At 42.8% G+C, this 21,831-nt stretch overlaps 1 protein-coding gene across 3 annotated transcripts in view; it reads right to left on the minus strand.

Moving 5' to 3' along the window:
• LOC118223591 (protein FAM126B-like) overlaps positions 1–20,067 on the minus strand; it is a 46,723-nt gene extending 26,656 nt beyond the window's left edge. The window contains exons 1-2 of one of the 3 annotated variants that reach the window (XM_035410315.1): positions 19,752–20,067; positions 6,331–6,404 (exon numbers count right to left, since the gene is read on the minus strand). The gene's annotated coding sequence lies outside the window, so the exon portion shown is untranslated. The remainder of the gene's footprint in view (positions 1–6,330; positions 6,405–19,751) is intronic. The other 2 variants (XM_035410314.1, XM_035410316.1) reach the window with 2 other exon arrangements.
• Between the last annotated feature and the right edge of the window lie 1,764 nt (positions 20,068–21,831).

Raw genomic sequence — 21,831 nt, forward strand, 5'->3', positions numbered from 1 at the left:
AGGAACTACACAAAGGACGAAAGACAACACGCACAAAATTGGTAAAATCATTCAATTGGGCCACTGAAATTGGTTACACTGGTGATCTGAATGTGTGGACAGACATGATGATACAAACACAGGAAGAGAAAACAATGACAGGAACTTGAATTCATTATGTAATGTACATGCTAAACAAGACAGGTCGATTAGCTTCAGTAATGCAGATTCATTCAAAAAAATGCCCTGCTGTACTTGCTGTCTATTGTCTAACCAGCATTACCACAATCCTTCCCCATTGTTGACTACGTGTGGCAAAAAACGAAACTATAGCAATACACAGATGTTGTTCCGACAGTTACCCTTCCCTGGAAAACACCCATTCCTCCGTCACACCCAACTCCACTTCCTGTTTATGTTTCTGTTTTGTATTTGTCCTTTATTGGGATACAGCACTCCTGGCCACGGCCGAACAGGCAAGGCATTCCTTAAGCCTGTGCCCTGTTCTATGCTTCACTCCAGAACCTTATTAGGAAAGCAGCAGCTTGGTCCAGTACAGAATTCAAACCCATGGTCCTCAGTTTAAGAGTCACGTGTCCTCACAACAACTCTAGTTCTCCAGTGTTGAGTCAAGTGAGTGTGTGTGGCACTGTGTCTTGTGTTTTAGTGTATGTGCATGCTGGAGTGTGAATATGCACGTACAAGCGTTTATGCGTGTGTGCATTCATGAGTTTGAATGTTTGTCTATGTATAAGAGAGCACAGGTGTGAATGCAGGTGCAGGTTTGAGGTTATACTGTAGAGCACAACAATGCTGTTATTGGGAATACTGATTCTGGGATGTACACCATTTTAGTCTGCACTAACTTTGGCTCCTCGCTTTCTAAGTTTTCAAATGATCATAACAAGGAGCAGTTGATACCACACAATTTTCATGAGACTCCATTTAATGTTCCTACTGAACCAGCCGTCCAAAATGACTCTGTATAGGCCTCGCCCCCTTTGAGGAATTTGATCAATTTTGCAGATATCACCCTTGCATCATTCTCTGATTCCACACTCCAATACACAGCCTTTACTTCAGCGACTGACTCCACATTGACTCCACACTGAAACGCAGTCTTGCTGATTTCAAGCAATCATCCACTTTATCAACCAACCACTTCACCCTGAAGTGTTCTCACTCTGGGTGGCATTCACGGTGAGCTTCGTGTCTCTAAACCTCCGCGCCGCTCGTTAAAGGCTAACAAAGAGAAAGGGCTTTACGGACGGCCTAAAATATTCATGAGACATTATTCTCCTCTGAGCCCCCCCGAGTGGCCTTCGCGTTCTCCCATCATCCCCCGCCTCTCCGCCGGCGGCTCTGCCCGCTCGGACCGCAAAGTGCCATCGCTCAGGCTCCCTGACGTGCAATTACCGTCCTGTCGGCTCCCTGGGCGAGCGCCGGATCTGTGAGCCCGCTCTCTCGCGAGGCAGGCCGACATCACAGCAGCGCGACCTCGTCTGCACGCCCACCCTCCGCGTACGCCCGCTCCCCCGCCCCGTCGCTGCCTGTTAATCTCTCCTCCCTTGAAGAAAATACACCCCGGCCTCATGTGTAAACACCGTCGCTTACAATGTGTTGCAGGAGCAGACTCTGCTTATGGTCTGCAACCTGCGCTCCATAGAAAATGGACTGTGTTCTGTATTAACGGACGTGTCGTCCCTTATATAAACGCGCTCGATAATGGAAAGCTGACGCGCCTTGCGTGTTCCCGCAGTAAGGGGGGTGTTGAGACAGTTTGACTACACATGTATTCCCTTGCTGAAGCCCCACAGAGCTGCACGTACTCAAAGTGCTAAGCTAATGGAGGAGACTCTGCATTCTGTTATTGCTTCCAATGCTTTTCTATAAATGACCTACAGAAAATAAACAACGCTGCATAAAGATGAAATGGTGGGTTTCCCAAACATCAACAGACTCAAGCGGGGCTTGCCGTTGTACTGTACAATTTATCAGACGAGATAATGCAATCAGAATAGTGCTCTGAGATCATACACTCCACTGAAAGCATTTGGTTAGATGCACCAGGCCTTTATAATGTGGAGGTGGTGTCCGTTTCGGTTTTTCAACAAAAAAACATTCCCTCGAATCACATTCAAGACATTTTATTTGATATGCACATCAGTTTATGGCTGTAGGAGAAAATACAAATAACATTTTAGAGAATTACACTCTTTAACACCATTCCAGCATGGTGTATCCATGAGGGACCTAAATCAGTGTAAATGACTGAGCTATAAATGAATGCATTACACTGGACCCGGCAGTCGAAACAGCCCTGCCATCTGAACTCAGACTTCTAACATCATCAGCAACTCCAATTAGCTCACAGACCTTACACTACCCAGTGCATCAGTATGCATAGACACACAACACAAAGTTTCCCTCTGACCTTAATCAATGCCCTCGGTCAGTCCCCTCACAATATAATGTAGGTTACGTGTTTTCATTGAGAGTCGTTCTGGAAAGCTATTTGTATTTGCAGAGCCACAGGCACTTCTACTGAAACCAGTGAGATCCACACTGTGTACTGTAAGGAAGAGGTGTGAGAGACAGGTGTCTGGGACAGGGAGACGGCATCTCAGACTGCAAGCAGGTGTGTCCGAGTCAGACAGAAGAGCGTGTGAGACATTGAGGTGGGCGTGGCTAAGAATGTGAGATTGGCATTCTGTGAGTCACAGGTGTCTCTAACAGAACCGCACAGCTACCAACAAAGAGAGACAGCACTAGCGGCTTGGCCTTTCTACCGGTGTACTGAATCAGTGGCATCAAACCAGGACCTGCACGCATCTCCTGACATTAAGACTGCTAAGGTACCTGTGGCAGCATGACTGATGGGTAGTGCAGACTGGTGCTGAAAGTCTGATGGCAATTATTGGTTAACCGCGGGACAGAAGAGGAAGGATTGCATATGAAAATGTTCCAGTGTTGGTGTAATGAGGTGTCAGGCAACAGGAGAACTGTTTGAGTTTCTCTCCCTCATCTCGGCAAACAGCCTAGTGGTTAAAGGAATGCTGAGGGGTTGACATGAATCATGTTGAGCCAGATAGAGTGCAGCTGGAGATACCAAGCCTGCAGGCAAAGTCCATCGATCTCAGGCTTCAGGACCAAGTACACAATTAAGCACCGCCCTGTCAACAAACATTACGTGTAGTCCTGCCCAGAACTGCTGCAGTCTACAGTAACATCACTGTCAGCCCACACTTAGCTCCAACCTAATTGTCACGATGCAAAGTACCCAGAACAAAAAGAAGAGGACATCCTCATCCAGGCTCAAAGAGAGGCTCAAATCATTTTTGAGTCTCAATTATAGTTAAACTGTCTCTGTTAAACGATTCACAGCTTTCAGATCTGCAGAAAAATGCATACTGCAATATCAATTAGCTACAAACCTGAAGCACGTCTTCAAGAAGACAAAGTAATTTTTAAAAAACATGGCTGATTTGATAAGTTTTTTTTTTTTTTTTAAATAACCAATTTGCCTACATGTTTAATGATCCTCTGTTCCAATATCTACCATTGGCCTTTATGTACGATAAATATCTGTGTCACTCCGAGCATTCAATAACCAATCAACCACCACCTTTAACATGTCCACGCATGCATGTCTGATGAGCAGAATCGATTCTTGTTCAAATGACCCGTGTCAACATTAAGATTACTGGTCACAAATGCTTTGACGTATGTATTGTAAACTCTACCGACCAGGAAAGTGCATGTGCCTTACCACATCACAGCTACAGGATCCAGTAATCCGTCCTGTCACATCTCCCCATCCACAGGATCGCAGAACTCGCATCAGGATCTCTCAAGGTCATCGGAAGGAATCAATTATTTAACTCGCAGAATGTTTCGCAGAACACAATATAGCGCAGCTTCATTTCCTGCTTTCCCACAATGCCCTCCTCCAGAGAGTTGATGTCCATCGGGAAGTCAGAACAGAAAGCACAGACTGACATGACTATAAATGGGCGTTATCAGCACAAAAGCAAAGGAAGCCCATCGGAAAAAACTACACATCAATTCGAAACATGCAAATCCAGTAACGCACGTAAGCCTCCACGCAGCACTCCGGTCATGCGTTTTATTTTCATCTGATCGATAAAATTGAGTTGTTTTCCCGTCCGCTGCACTGAGCACATGCGCACATGTGCATACACACACACACACACACACACGCACACGCTTACAGCAGTCCATCAAAATGAAGATGACATTGCTTCCAACTGGCACTGGCTGGCTTATGATTTATGTCCATTTGCAGCGGTGCCAAAGAGACCAATCATACAGCCACAGATCTTGCCACAGATGGAGCAAGTGAGGGCAAAAAACTGGGAATCAGGGTTGTGTTTTCGTTGCCTCTGGGTTCTCTGTTGGTTGGTTGGATTTCAAGTTGGGCAACTCTGGACACACAGAGCTCCATAATGACCAGCTCCTGGCAATCACTTCAACAGATCATTGCACTTGATATTAGATTGCTTTAGAGTACCCTTTAGTTGGCCTTTGTAGAAGAGTTTCAGTCCACCTGGGTGGCACTGGTTTCTATGTGATACCAGACAACTGCAGATATAGGACCTGTCCTGGGAGACATCCTTCAGGCATCTGGATCACGTGGCCTACCCAACATAGTCAGTGTTTTGCTCAGGCAGCTTCCATGCTGAAGGTGTTGGTGTCTGCTGGAGGATGTCGATGTGAGGGATGTGGATTTCCCAGGTGACTTTCAACATTCACAGAAGGAGGCGAATGTGGAAGGCCTCCAGGTGTCAGATGTCTAACTGGAAGAACTAGAACTAGACCCCTTCCCCGACTGCAGCCACTGCCAGGAGCTACTACACTTCAGACAGCACAGCTCTTAGAACCGTAGGCTATAATATGTCAGTAACACTGTGTCAGTTGCCTCCCATTTAGGATTGTAGCTTTTGTTTACCAGCGAACCCTTCAACCTTTGTAAGTCAGTCAACTCGGTCTATGATTCCATCCTCACAGCTGCAGTACTACCTCTCGTCTCAAGTCTTCCACAGGCGTATAGAGTTACAGTCACGTTCAGCAGTGTCCTCTCAGTCCCACACACCCAGCCAAAAGTGAGGCCGGAAGCAGGCTAAAATTAGCACTGCAGCCACTGCATAGCCAGGACTGCCGGGACTGAGGAAACACAGGAGAACATGCACACACACACACAACGCGTACATGCACACGTGCACACACACATGCACACGCACACATACACAGATATGCACGCACACACACACACACACACACGCACGCACACATATACACCTGCATCAGGGAACACATGTGCACATACAGCCAGGACTGCTGGGACTGATCAAACACACGAGAGCACACGCACACATAGACCCTCCTGGATATGAATGAACAGGCAGTGCACTGACACAACACTCTCTGTCTTCAGGGGGTGGCAGGCATTAGGAGACCAGGAGCTCTGAAGGCTGACGCACAGCTGACCCCTGTGCACGTGCTGTTCACCTCATGGGCTTTTAACCTCATATCGCAGGGACAGGGGAAACGCAGCGCTGCATAATTTCACAATGGACCACCTTGACCTGCCGAGTCCGGCGGCTCGTAAATCTGGGACAGCCTGCCAAAGCGACGTCTGCACTACTGCACACACGCGCTACAGCCTCAGAACTGCTGAGCAGAAGGGAAACTGACACAAGCTAGCCTTCAACCTACAGGACAGCTCTACACATACAGTACGCATAAAAAACTGCAACCCTCATAAAACTCAGAAAATGTAGTACAAGTAACATTTCCATTCGGTATATAAACTGGAACTCTTCTCAAAATCTACAAAAGTAAAGACTTAACTTTTTGGCTGGACCGCAACAGCGAGGCCAGCCCTACAAATGCAAATGTCTGTGACTGAGTGATGAGACTGAGCGAGTGATGAAGTTACACCATTGGTCACCAGTCCAGTCATATACTAGGCTTTGACCTGGTCTTGTTTAACCTTGTGTGATAATTCTTAAACAGGTAAATGGGTTAACACATGTATCGTTGCTTAATGGCCTGATTTTTAAGAATCTGTGGTCTTAGAAAGCACTCACAAACCCTTAAATGTTTTATTTTTTATTTTAAGCACATTTTAAGCACAAATTTTTTCATTGTCCTGAAAACATGGGTCCGGATGAGAATCAATGAACAGTACAATGAACAACACTAGTTTTATGCCAGTGGAGGCAGATTTCCTGCCTGATACCAGCAGGGTAATATATTTAGTGTCCTTGATCCTACATGTCATAGTATGCGGCGTGTCATGCTTGTCCAGTCATGCATCGGTGCTCTCACCTTGCAGAGCTCCTGACGTCCCCTCTCTCCTGCCGCCCGGCTGCTCGCGAAAGGTTCCACCGGCAGGTGGTCACCTGAAAAGGCGAAGAGTGCTGTTACTCCAACGTCCCTCCCACAATCCCAATCCAAAACATCAGCATATTCTCATCAGATGATACAGGTCTGTCTTAATTAAAAATAATTTAAAAAAAAAAAAACTTAAAATAAGTTCAGCGGAACCCTCCGGAACGTGTAATCCAACCTGCAAAGAGTGCAGGCGGCTGGGCAAAGGAAGAATGGCTAAGAGGGCAGAGAGGGGTGGATTCTGATGGCGGAGGGAGACACAGGGAGTGGGCATAACGCAGTGAACCATATAATCACCAGTCAGAATCATCAGTCTCACTCAGGAAGTCCAATTTGATATAATAGATGGTATTATTCATCCACTGATGTAGCCCATAATTAACATCGGTCACATGCAGACTAAACACACTGGATTTGCTGAGCAGACTGTTGTTTGTTATGTGGTTACTGCCACAAGCATTACAGCGCCGACCAAACAGAGCTGAGCATTATATCAGCATGAAGGAAACGTGCTGAGCTTGGCGATGGGTGTGTGCAACGCCAATCTCCAGTTCAGAAGCTCTCAGCTTCTTAAGTCTGAAAAGAATGCTTGAAAATGCTTAAGCTTGGTTAAGAATTTGCTTTAAGCTCCGTGGTAGCATTGGGTAGGGTATCCATTTTTTCATACCGTCAAATAGCCCCCAAATATTACTGCAATACACAATATTACTGGGTCATTTAAAAAACTTTACAGAGGGTTGATATATATATATTTGATATACCATCAATGCAAATTTGCAAAGGTAAACATGGTCATGGCTATCTCCCACTGAAAGAAATAGTTGTTTACACACAATTCCACATGTCTGGACTCTTAAGTCCTTTCACAAAAGGTAGGCTATAGCACAAAATTAGCATATGCCTATTACAGATATAATCTCACCTTAAATACAGCAACTAAATTCGAGAAGTTTGATGATGAATATTAATTAATGTTAACTACTCTGCTTTCTTTTAGGAAGGTTTAGACATAAAAATGAATGTTGTCTCAAATACGTTGTCCAACAAATAAGTTACAACAGGCAAATGCATTACTAATATTACTTAGGCTGGGCTATGTGTACTTAGCTAGATGTATACTGCAGGCATAAAGTATGGAAACACTGCACTTATAAGCAGATTTAGATTTAGATTTATTTTTTGGCATAATAAACGCAATATGATGCAATAAAAGCAATATGAACATAAAACAAGAATGAAGAAATAATCAGTAATTGTGCTAAGCAAATAACAATCATTACACCTTCCTATATGTAATAGTTCATACCTACATAATTGAACAGTACCTGACTGTTGAAAATATTATACTCAGCTTTAAAATGCATTTCTTTGTCCAGTATTTTCAACACAAAATCATAATATTAATTTCAAAGAAAACTTTTTTTGGCTTGTTTAATTTATTGCAAATAATCGACGATCACATAATGTCATTACCACTCATGGTCAAGAAGATAACGATTTCGAATACATTTTTAGACTAAAATGTTCTGAGAAACAACAACAGAAAAAAGGGCACAGATAAAACTTTGAGGAAACTGAACTTCTCTCAGCACAGAGTTTCCATAACTTCAGCCAGTACTGATTGATTTATTCTGAAATGAAAAAACCCAATACTTTTTCAAATCCTCTAGTGCTGGGCACAAACTTCAATCACAATATCGCACAATTTGAATGGTCACAGTATATTATGTGAACGACATTCACATTCAGTAACGACCAAGCTACTCAAACGTACCATTTCAAATTATATCAGCTGAAGTAACTTTATTGTATTTTTCAATTCTGTATTCTCTCTTAACATTATTGATTCTCATTTTAAATGTTTTTTGAGGTCAAGAGATCTTTGAGAGATGCAGGGTTGCAAAGCGAGTTAAAGCTATGTGGAGCTTTAACTGCTAAATATGGTGCCGTCACAGAACTTACTGGACAAAAACGATGCCTTTTTTCATTTAATGTCTTTCGTCCATAGTGGCCCCTTAAGTGTGTTATCGCTGACACTTTTTAGATAACTAAAATGCTAGATTACTTTTGGAAGCATGCGGTAAGTCGCAGATCTAGCAACCATTAAGCTCCAAAATGCTGCTATAATGCATATGATACATACATATATAACCGTAACCTACAGAAATTCTGGGTTTTCAGAATGATATTTGCAGGATGGTGGTTACCATGCATCAAAATACAAAGTTTTTGCCCAGTTTCTATGAGACCACGCCTCAGCATGTAATAAATCAGCCCTCTGTGTACAGGCAAACACGGCTATCGCAAGTTAATTCATGGTCACGGCAGCCGGAAATCAATTTCAAATCTTGGCTCGAAGGTAAGGTCAATCCTGTGAGTGGTGTCTGATGTGACAATGCCATTATGGGCTCAGTCCCATACACTGACACACCAGCCATAACCACGCCCCACCCCGAGCAGGCAGAGAGGAATAAATATGGATCGACCGATCACAGGATGCAGCCGACGGAAATGCAATATCGCCCTTTTCTTACGCGCTGGCTTGCATCAGTGTTCAGGAAACTAGGGCTTCTCTCCGACGTGCTCCATCATTTTTTATTGTAAATAATCATGAGATAGTACTATACCCTCATTTCAGAAACAGAAAAAAATGAATCGGTTATGACAACCCAGCTCCAGTTATATCTGTGCTACCATTCACTTTACGATATTTTGCAGTCTGGATTTTAAACCAATTCACACTATTCAAACAGTGCAGGTTAGAACCACTGACAACCTGCTTGTGACATCTGACTGTGGGTCGGTCCCCATCCATCTTAATCATCCTTGATCTCTGCCTTTGAGTCTGTGGATAATGGCATTCTCATGGAGCACCTCAGAGAATACACTGCTCTCTGAGGAGCAGCGCTAAAATGGTTTTCCTCATACATTAACTGCAGGCGCCAATTTGTGATGCTAGGAGAGGCCAGAACAGAGACATCGGCTGTCAATTATGGAGTTCTCCAAGAGTCAGCGTTGGAGCCAACTGTATTTATAATTTACCTGATCCCCCTTGGTCATAAGGCAATGTAACATTCACTTTCACTCATATGCAGATGACAACCCAGGTCAATGTTAAAACTAAACCCAATTCTACCTTTGCTTCAGACAAACTGTTCAAGGGTCTAGAGGAGATTCGACAGTGGATGAGTGGAAAAACGGTCTTCAGCTCAACAGCGGTAAAACTGAGGCTATGCTGACTGGTACACCCAAAACAAAATAATAACATCAGTCCCATCATAACTGGCCAGATCATCCCCCTCTCCTGGGTGGGAACAAATACGAGTGTGAAGTCTGACATCTCCCTGTCCCTTCACTGACCATATCAAACACATCAAAGCATTGAGCTTGGGTACTTGAATATTTTCATTTGCTTTGAAAAGAATTAGACACACTAGGGATCAAAGTATGGGATCATTTTTTCCAGCATGAGAACATTAATTGATTACATGGGTCCTTTTTCAAATGCTTGTTGTGGCACAAGAAATTATGTCCTTAGCCATTAATGGAGAAATGTGGTCTCTGGGGTAGGGGTTGGTCCAAGGGGAGAGTATGAGTTTGAGAGGGGTTCAGTTAGCTCTGAATTAGGTGTGGGGGTGGGGGGGGGAATTAAACTAAAATGGATGTTTCAGTATAGAGACACAGAGGAATAAATGACCCCCTGGAGCACGGTCACGCCATCAGGAGCCTGTCAGTACAGAGAGCCGCCAAGAGGAAGTGACATTCGCACAGTAATCAAAACGGAAGATACGTGGACCGGTTTCCCCTCACATGCCACCTTTCAGCCACCAGTTATCCAGAACATTCCGAATAAAAAGTCATATGGATCCAAAGCTGCAGGGCAGATGGACAGAATACACAAAAACTGCTTTTATGGAAGCATGTGAACTACACAGTATAAAATGGTGGTGCACCACAGGCAAGTTAGATCTCAGTAGGGAATTTTGCACTGAGATTGTGACCAATGGGATAAGCTACAACCTCCATAAAAGCACTTGACTGCTAGCCTGTCAGTCGCGAGTGCTAAATGTCACCCCCCCGCCCCCCACTTTCTCTGCTCAGTGTAGGTGGAGCAAGAAGACCCAGAGTTCTGTTCAAACTGCATTACAGCAGAAGTGAAGACCCGGGGAAGTCACAGGTCAAAGCGGAAAGGAAAAAACACATAAAAATGAAATATTCAATGAATGATGTTTTTGGAGCTGACACTTAAAAGGTGAAACTGTGAAATTGTTCAAGGCACAGACAGGCAATAAGCCGCTAGAAATGCATTGTAAAGCCACGGCCCGTAGTGCATAAAGCACTAGCACTGGGAGGGAGCAGTTCCTGCAGTCGAGGGCATTCCCTGCCTCATCATGCACTTTTCTGCTTGTCCTCCTGTCTGAAGGCCGCCTGCACTGGATGCGATGCAGCGTCGTTAGCCGTTAGCCGTTACGCAGTACGACGATCAGCTGGTGGACTGCAGAGTGAAACAAAGCAGCAGCTGGCCGCACAAGCTTTGAGAGACCCGCCCGGCAACCTGTGATCCAACCGAAAGAGGACACTGCAGCTACGGGATGGGAACCAGCGGCCTGGTGAGCAAAATCTGGAAAAAGGAAAACATTTGGAACGAAGCAAACGCGCATTGTAACGCGCAGGGTACGGTTTGAGGGGCCGCTGAGCTGCCCTTCCTCTGTTTTTTGGATCGAGCGAGGAAAAGAAAATGGCTGCCTCAGTGATTTTCTCTCAGGACTCGAGGGCCTCCACAGGAAATGCTGTCCCCGCATGACGCCGAATGGCCTGAATACCGTGCGGCAGGACAGATAGTCCAACTGACTAATCCATACAGCGCTAATTACAGCTTTGGTCTTCGGGGTATGGGAGGCCCTGCAGGGCACGTTAGTGCAAGAGGAGGAGGCGTGTTAGGAGGGATGTTAGGACCCGTGGCCCACTTACCCGGGACCCATGTTCCTGACCTAATCATCACTCAGCACTTGGGAGAGGTATTATTTAGCCCTACAGTATCAAACTACATCTGGCCCCAGAAATATTCCCAAACACTCCAGCTGAGGCAACAGAATGCAAGGCACCATTTAACTACGCCGGGACAAAGCTATGATGGGGACAGAGTGGGGTCGGTGGTCGGTTTGGAGGGAATTAATGGAGGTTTTGACCAATCAAGCCACTCCACACAGCTGTCTTTCAGCTACAGGCCTAGACCAATCAAACGAATCCTAACAAATGCTTTCAGAGAAAAGGCCTCTGACAGAGATGAATTTAAGATATTTATGGGTGCAGCCATGATAAACTTAATAGGCTTAACCTGCTCACCAAGGAATCAGATCACTTGTTACAACCATTTATCTACTACATGTGAGCATAATGTGGAATGTTAATCAACAGATGTGACACCGAGGTCCTCAAGGAGCTGTTCTAACACCATCACATGCTAAAACTACAGCAAAGAGAGAGTCAAAAACTGGGATCATGCCTCCACTGATGAGAGGCAATAGTGTTTGCCCCTGGTCTGGCACTCACTGCGTACCTCAGTTATCCAATCACATTTAAAACCATTCTCTGCCAGTAACTACTGAGTTTCCCCATCACTGTAAAGTGCTTTGAGATCCGGCAGAGAAATGTGAGATATTGTTATCAGAACAGGGATTCTGAATGATTGCTACCTGAAGGTGCACACACCCCACAATGATGTTTATACTCAGTATAGGCCGTTGGAAGAGAAGGGGTCCAGTTGAACAGCAAAATCAAGTCAATTTCAAAGTAGAGTCCACCTTTAATTCATGAATTATACACAATTCATACCTCTGCTATGGTCCTTGCGACCTTGATAGCCCCACTGACACCATAAAGATGCTATCAGTCACCACCATGGTGGCATAGTCTTCAGTAGAAGAAACTGGTTGAATAGACGTCACTGCCTTAAGGCAGACATACATCATACGAGTTACGGGCTCCCAATTGTTTTTTCTGACCGGAACAAATCGTTAAAAAAAAAACGTTGCAACTTGCAAGGTACAAGATACCATTCTGAACCTGTCTGGTTAACAGGCCCGACTGTTTTTTAACATGTCAAAAATTGTAGGCACAGTCGGTTTGAATTAGTCAGGTGTGAGAGGTCATGCAAGCCGATTCTGTGTTTCTATACCCCGTTCACCAATCAGAAGGTGGCTCCGTGTACAACATTTTGCCCGCTATGCTCGGCCGACTGTAATGTCATCTGATCTGGTCGTGAGCTCATATGATCTATGCTTTCATCCGGCTGGACAATCTGAACCTCATTAGTGTGAGAGGGCATCCGAACTCCCGACATCATAACCTGTGAGAAAATCGTACAATGTACGCCCGCTCTTAAAATCACACAGAGGTGACATGCACACTGAAGGACCATGTCACTACAGAAATTCTCGCTTTAACGTAGCAATGGTTTTGAGAGCAGACAAGCCAATGCCACTGTTCTCTTTGTGCTCTTGAATAAACGCAATAAAATAATAGCCTAGTGCTGGGCAAGAATGGTTTATTTTCACTACAGAGCTGGCTCAGATGCTAACAGATACAGTGCAGCAGGGGTTCCGGGGCTATTTATGGAAATGGAGCCAAGAACAGATTATAGCCTCTCCTATTAGGCAAGCACAATTAATGCGCTAGCGGAAGACCTGCTGATGGAGTCACCCATGTGAGCCAGGACAGGAACTGGTGAAATGATCTCTCAGTGCGCCTCACCATAAAGTATCTGGGAAGCAGGACCATACATCTACAAAGCAGGAAAAATAGGCTTGCATCATTGCCTGCTGTGCCGCAAGTGGAAGCCATTTTTCCTAATTGTATTATGACTAATTAGTGAGAGATAAATATGAGAACATGATTTGACTTCCTCTTCCTGTGAGGCACATTAGGGCGCTGAGAGGTTTCGACAAAGAGCCACTGTAGTCTTTAGTCATAAAGCCTCTCTCATCAAAACTCTGATGGACTCTTGATGCTAAGCCGTCCGAACCTCTCCAGTTGTACCAAGCGCAAGGCTGCAATGGCACCCCCTCCAAGGAACATCACATTTTATCACCCCACGTGGAATGTATTAGCTGTCAGTCAAATTAACAGCACATCTCTACTTTTATACAGGCCTGATACTGAGGGACATTTACGACTGCCCACATTGTCTGGACACTGTCACATAATTATAATCTTAAGTTAACATCTGTTGGAAGTTACATAGAAAAAAGTCACTATGTATGTACATGAAGCAGTGTGTGTAGAACTGACACTCGCTCCACTGTCTCTTCCCTTCACTAGGCTAATTTACAATGGCTTCATACCTGTGAAAATGTGCCTGTTGTTCATTTTACAGATACAGCACAATATATTCTGTTCAATGGTTTGTTCTGTAAGAGAAATGCAGGGGTGAATCCTGGAAGGGACGCCATTGAGAGCTGAGCTCTGCCTGGCCTTGGACAGAGCTCTCTGAACACACGGTGGAGAGGGTGTGGAGGCTACATACAAGCAGATGGCAGGGGATAACAGGGTCTGCACTGCTCCAGCTGGGTCTCTACTGCTCCACCTAAATCTACAGTCAACACTGAACGACTCGGGTCTTGGTGAGACCAAGTGGGGCCGTATACGCGCACTGATGCTAGATTTGAAGAGTATCAAAGAATGCCCTTCCTGGCTCTATGCTGCATGATATACTGTAAGTTACCGCAGACTACCTTACTGTCATCCCCCTCATGAGTTTACAATATTTATCCTGGCACGACAGTCGATGGCAATCAAATATGTGCTTAATGTAATTCTACTATCCACGTGCTGATATTAAAACGTGTTTTATTACTCTAAACCTCTGGCATCACCAACTTGTGTTTCTTATTGCATATGGGAGTGTCCTTCCAGTTACTACTTTAAGCCCAGAATGTTCCGGAATAAATCAACTGAGCGAGGCTATTGCCTGAGATATACTGTTCCCGCCAGACGTTTCCTTCAGTTTCTAGTGAAAATAATTAACTTGGACTCAGCACATTTCTCTCATTTCCCCCCTTTCGTACAGACACTTTGGACCTAAGACACCTAAGACCTCCCTATTCTACCTTAAAAGCCAAGCTCTCAGACTATATGAAACAACTGTTTTGAGTCCTCCGGCTTCATTTGTTATATACAGGGGCCGTGCACGCAACACAACACAGAAGAAATTGGGTGAATGAGGTGTGAGTACCAGCACTTGAGCTGTGGTATATCAGCTATTCAGCCAACATTGAAGGAACTGGATATTCCAAATCAGCATGCCGGCCTTTTTTAATCCACAGAATACAGGGGTGATTATAACTACATTAATAGAATTCCTACAGTATGAATGTAGCAATAAAGCCTCCACCTGATTAGGCTTTCTTCATTGTAGCTTTCATCCATTTGCACCTACAGTGTAATAATGATACCTGAGCACCCTAATAAAGATTCTTCTGGTGAAACTGTGAAAAAGAAAATCACGGGTTTGTTGATAAGCACGGGCTTACTTTACATTACTCACATACCGATTGATTAATCATTTCTCATGGGCTCAAAACCAATCACTGCACACAAAGAGCTGTCTGTTATTAGAAGGTTAATATCACTCACCTTGAAAACTCATGCAATCTTATGATACAACCCAAGGTCCACATCAGCAAAACGACAACACATTTCAAATTCTGCTGGGCAAGAACTCCATTTTGAAAAATGGATGCTAAAACTGACAATCTGTTTTCCTAGTTTCCAGTGCTTCTTTAGTTCATGTAAACTTCCACAAAATAAAGTGGTGACATTTTGCATTGATCAGTACCCTAAATAAACACCCTCTTCCCTGTAAATATAACATTCATAATGAGAACCAATAACAGACAGCACTTTCCCTCAGTCCCTTGCCCATTTGCCTGCAGGCCTGTCACCAGTCAACTTGTCTTTGAAAGACGTAAGGTGCCTTCACCCGCAGTAATCGACGGCTCCTTTGTTTGCGCTCACAATATAAATCCTGGGCCCGATGCAAATCATACGTACATCAACAGCCTCAAGCTGCAATGCCATTCCCAAGAAAGAGGATTCACAGATAAATTATGTAGCAAGTGCAGTGTTGGCAGGAAGCACCGTGGTTTCCACTCCTTACAGAAATCCATCAGAAAGGAAGAGACACATCTCCCCCGTCTAATCATCCCCAAGTTTGCCAAAACAGCTTCAGAAAATCATGAGGGGAAAATTAAATGTTCTCAAGAGAAGAACAACAATCAAAAAAGAAAGGAACAACCATTAAAACACAACCAGTAATTACTGATAATTTTGGAAAGGCTAAAAATGACATTGTTTCTGGTATAGCTCACAAAAAACCAAACACAGAATACAGTGAATCAACTTGTGCCAGCACTCAGGTTTATGTGAATATGTTTCCACCTCAAGTCTCCTTCCGGAAGGTTCTTCACAGTGTTCTGTGTTTGTTCTCTTGCAAGTCCAAGGCTACTCCCTCTTCTGTCTTTCGATAATGTTTTGTTGGTGTTCTGGCACAAAATTCCTAAGCATTTACACAGAGCAACTACATTTGCAACAGCACACTAATAAATCACAGCTCTGCAGTGATGTGACCCATTAACCATAATCAAACATTGACTGTGCTAGTGCTTCCTGGCTAGGCATTGCAGGTGTTCCATACTTGGCCATAGCCTTGATTACGGAGGCTGAGTTTCATTTGGCAGGGTATTATCCACCCAATCACACATTACAGATTCCTCAGGCCAATGAGATACCTAAGGCCCATCTGACCATCCCAGCTACTTAAAGAGACAGTACGCTTTCTGGAGTTTGTCATGTTATTTCAGTTTTACTTTTTTAAAGATTTTATTTATTTTATTTGCCCAGTCAGTTGTGTATGACGGAGAATATTTTAGACGCTTCCAGAAGTTTCCCATGATCTGGTGGCTTTACAGTGCCTAGTGTAGGCAGATCAACAGCTTTGTGGTTTAAAGCAAGAAAATATAGGCCTACTTCAGGTAACTCCAAAAATGCTCTCCATAAGCTGCTTTGGATTTATTTAATGTTTATCGTCTTAAACTAAAATTCCATCGATTAATCTACACCAGCCACTGTAAAGCTGGCAGGTGGTGAGAAACTTAACATATCCTTATATGCATAGTCCATATAGCCTAACATATCCATCCTCACACCAAAAACTGTCAGTGCCAACTGAAAACATACACTAAAACTTAAATAAGGTGAACTACCCCTTTAAGTAGTGGTGTTCTCAATGCCCACACAGTTCTGGAGGACTGCAGTAACAAAAGCTGAATGCATTAGTATATAGAACACAAAAGAAGAGGAGAAAGTTGTTCAAAATAAATACTGTAGCATCCACAATGTAGCACTAGCAGAGTTGCTGGACCAGGTTGTAACATGCTTGCTGAGTCACGTGGAGTAGGTCAAAAGCCTGAGTTTGTTGCTTCTGCTCTACATTTTGGGTTTGCCACTTAGCTTTTCAACAAAATGACAGATCTGCCTCCAGGGAGTGAACTGCCTTAACCCAAAAAGGAATTGAGTATCACAAAGGAACTCAGAGATGCCTTTCAACTGGCTGCTTATTGACACTTTAAGCAGCAGGGGATTCAACTGTTGACAACTCCTGTGTTTGACAGTGGAAGAACTACCTCCACCCTTTGCCTAGCATTTAAATAAGAGGATGTAAGCCATCTTGTACCATACACTTAAGTGAAAGTACAGAATTAACAGTTAAAATGTAAAATAGTTGTTCTAAAAGGTGCAGTGTGTAAGTTTTTTTAAGAACACTTTTGTTCATATTTGGTTAAATGTCCTTCATATCCCGATCCAATATCAATTAACTATAATCTCTAAGAAAAAAAATCCAGTCTCTCTGACTGCCGTGGGCTCAGAAATCAGCCACTTTAAATTTCACCCAGCCTGAACAACCAATCAGGACAGCTCTCTGCAGGGAGGCTTGGCTACCTGCCTGTCAATCATGTTGCACATTCAGAGTGCTGTCAAAGCACTTGGCTAAACAGTTAAGAACACAGCAGAGATACCACAGAAATAGTGTTATAGCGAACTTGTTGAAAAGATATTGTCGATTATGAAAAAGATTATGACCAAAAAGGAATTGAACCGGGTGAGAGACAAGACTTGCGTGAACATCGGCTTTTTAGCAATGGCAAGAGCTCAGGGACTTGAAGGGCTTCAGAAGTGGTGCTGAGCTGGCAGTATTTCTGCTTGACAGGTAATTATCTTGCTTGTGCTAATTCTGTTGGAATTTGTTATCATCCCGAACTCTGTAGCTTAGTGAGCTAAACTCCAGCACAGGCTTAGCAACCACAGCCCAAGTTCAGCATAGGCTTCACACATGAGAGGAACCACAGCCCAAGTTCAGCATAGGCTTCACACCTGAGAGGAACCACAGCCCAAGTTCAACATAGGCTTCACAACTGAGAGGAAGCACAGTCCAACTCCAGCACAGGCATTACAGAACATTTAATTACTATTAACTATTAATTACAACCAACCAGTGCTAATTATACCCAGTAACAGAACTTAAATCACAAAGTAAGCCACAGACCACAAAGTAAGCCAGAGACAAGCTTTACTCAATTGCTCACAACAATCAACCTCTTGACTGTTAGCATTATTTATTTTATTAGCCCTGTAATCTCTGATTGTAAATTAACTGGAGGACTGTATGTGAAATACCCTTAGGTTAACTGCTGTCCTTTACAGTTATAATGCCTGATGGCTTGTGTCCCCTAGTGAGGAGCCATACAGAAATCAGAGACCCCCTAAGCACCACACATCCTTTCCATCACAGCATACCCCACCCCTCCCCCCGCCCCCAGCTGAACAAGTAATGTTGATAAGATGACCTAGGTACCACCATACAGCACTCTACAAATGCAAGCCCCATGAATTTTACCTACACTCAGATTTAGGCTGGTTCCGTTTTGTGTTAAAGAACAATTTATTACTGCTGTCTATTAATATAATGGAAGGTACAGGAGTCTCTATCCCTTTAAGCAAAATATCACAGGTTAATGGCTGGATGCCAATTTAGCCTAATTATTCCAAAACCTGGTCTAAGTTGGTTTTGCTGTTTGCTCAAAATATTTTCTTTTAGTTATTTATTTATTTGTTTGTTTGTTTCAAAATGTGTAGTTGCTCACTGCCTCTGAGAACACCCCTTTTATTACCAACAGGTTTACATTAAATGGCTTTCTATAGTGTGTACAGCCTGGTTACATTAGATGAAACTTCAATAAAACAACAGGGGTAAGACAACGGAAAACGGACAACTGAGAAATGTTAGATAAAAAAACTCTGGCCAGATAGCAAACTACATTATAGTTAAAGTTGGTTGAGTTATACAAGTTCTGTAATGACACTTGTCAAAGAAAGTACATCGGACACAAGCGGAAGCTTGCATGCGGTGTAGATTGACCATCATGAAGATGGCAACCTACAACCCACAACCCATAGCCCAAATGTAAATGTAGCTAAAGTTTCCGGGTATTGAATGCGCACAAATACACCAGACCGGGTGTTAGGATTCATTGAACGCTAGATAGGTGAATGCCGAAATAAACAAGAAGCTTTTCGGCTTCTTAGCTAGCTAAATTAAATAGCAATTAAAAAAACACACAACTAGCCTACTTACTAGGCTTGTAATGCCACGGCAGCACATCAGAATAACTAATCATCTAAACACCAAAATATTGCAGTATTTACTATTCTAACCTTCTTCTCTAGAGGTTATGATACATCAAAACAGCTAAATCTTCGGCTTTAGTTAACTAGCTTACATATTAACTAGACTATATCACATGTCATGACTAAAGTAGAACACCGCACTAGCTAACGTTAGTTTACGTTAACCGCTTGAATCTATAAGGGATTTATGTAAAGTCAGCTATCTCCGTTATGGCCAGGAAAAAATCTTGAATGATTTAGCTCAGTTGAAATCAAATATTACTGCAGCCGACTGACTAGATAGCTATCTAATTAGAGAGGTAGCATATCGAATTACAACTCGCTATGCAGGCTAACAAGGAATTACAGTAAACAGACGAACGTTAATTGACATGTTAATTGTCGGGTAGGTAGGACTGAAAAGCCTCAGCACTGCAGTGTAGAACCTGACTAGCCATACAGCTAACATGCAAATGCAGTCCGACTGTAAGTCTGAAACGATACATCTTAAAACCTCTCCTATAACGTATCACCATGAGATCAGATCATGCATCATAAATAAAACCATTGTCTTCTCATATAAAACTTACTGTAGCTACTGACAGAAGTATACCAGTCTAGTTAGCTATACATACCAGCACGGTCTCCACAATCCCCGTTCTGCGGTGTGGCGACTAGCTCGCTAGTGCTGCTATGGAAAAAAATACTCGGTCCTTATTAAATAATGTGGTCTCGTGTACAGCTCAATTGCGGCATAAAGAATTAAATCTCATGCAACTTCTGCACGAGATATCATAAAAGCTCAATTTCCAGATACATTAAAACCATCAGTGTGTCTTCTATTCATGACCACGTACACAAACGTCCTATGCCCATTGACTCCAGGAGCAGCGAGCTAACTCCCTAATATTCTCCTTCCTGCTGCCAGCTGGCTAACGTTACTCCAACGTAGCTATACAACTATTGGACAGCCACAACTAAGGTTTTAACAAGTCACTCAATTGGATAGCTGATAGGTGGATAAGGTGATTTAGGCATAAAAATCAGGATATTGTTGGCGTTCATGAATTCTGCCAGTATCTTTGGTTTCGTGACCCATTTTAACAGCACTCTGGACATCTGCTACTGAGAATAAATATAAACATCCCATATTTATAATTCTGTGGAAAACAGTTTCTCAGAAATGTCTGTATCTTTGCTGTCAACAAACTACTTGGTTTTAAAGGCTCTGTCAGATATTTATTGCTATATGACCTCGATGCAATTGCTCCACTTGTAGACCAGCAATGTGAAAAATAAAAAGGGCTTTGCCATGACATATTATCAGAACTCAAACCAACTGATCCCCAAAGCAGGGGTTCTCAGTCTTGGTCATTGGAAAATGTTTCATGGGCTGAGGGGAACAGGGAAGCTGGCATGAAAAAAACAAAAAATATTTTCTATATTTTCCTTTTTCATCAAAATAATTTCTGTGAAGATTTTAGTTTGTAAGAAATGCAAACATAAATTCGAAATTGTTAAATTGTTGTAAAAAAAATAAACATAAAACTACAACACATAAATATAGAACATGTTTTCCTTGTCAAAAAAGTCAATGTTGGTGAAATATTGATTTAGTTGCCATTTCAGAAGAAATATTTTTCAGTATCAAGGTTTAGAACCTCCAGTAAAGGCTATATACCTGCCAAATCAATGCCAAAACACTGGTTTTATTCCCAACTTAAATAGAAGGACAGTTCATTATTTTTGTTAAGAACTGTCATTTTTAATGAAGGATGGTTTACGCTCTTAAATGGACTGTTTAGTTTCTGGAGTTTTAAAAATTATTTTTTTAAAGTGTGTTTTAGATTGCCCATTTTTGCATACAATATAGAATATTTTTGATACCTGCAAAAGTTTCTGATAACCTGTTGGCTTTATAATGCTGGTACTGGGGCATTCACAAGGTTTTGGTGCAAAGCAAGAAATACACTTACAGTAACTGCAAAACAGACTTTGCAACAAGTCAACTTTGAGCCCGCGTTTCATGTGCTGAAGTGAGATCCAGTCAATCGCAAAATAAAAGGAAGGGAATACTGTTGAAAGGAAATCTGTACAGGAGGACTTGTACATAACCACAGGAAATGATATACTTAGCAACATGAGCTAGAAGATACATAATACATGTAGAGCATGGGTCATTTATATAGAAAGCCTACTCAATAGCAACTTTTTAAGCAACATTGATTTGATTAAACTAGCCTATAGCTTGTTAAGTTTAATGGTGGTATAGGATGTCTAGCTGACATTTGCTAAATCATGCAATGAACAAAAGGCATTTAGCCAGCTGAACAGTTTCATATCAGGCAGCTAAATGTTAGGTATCTCCATTTTGCATTCAGGTGTTAACTACCGCAAATAGTAGCCACTTTAAATCTCCCTGCTTTGATGCTAAACATAAATGGGAAGACGGTTAATGTTTGCAACTTGAACATCCGTAGCAGCTCACATATGCATTGACCAGACTTTATGGCGAAGACTTATAGCTCACTGAGCAGAAACATGTTCAGGGACTTAGTGAACAGTACGAACAGGGGAGGCCAGCTCTATTGACTTTAACCTCCAAATAGACAAAAATACATACATTGAACTCCGTAATGTATGGGACAAAGACTTTTTTTTTTGATTTGGCTCAGTACTCCAAATTTTTAGATTTGTAATCAAACAATTTTTGAT

The sequence above is a fragment of the Anguilla anguilla genome, chromosome 3, assembly GCF_013347855.1.
Source record: "Anguilla anguilla isolate fAngAng1 chromosome 3, fAngAng1.pri, whole genome shotgun sequence".
Classification (NCBI taxonomy): Eukaryota; Metazoa; Chordata; class Actinopteri; order Anguilliformes; family Anguillidae; genus Anguilla; species Anguilla anguilla.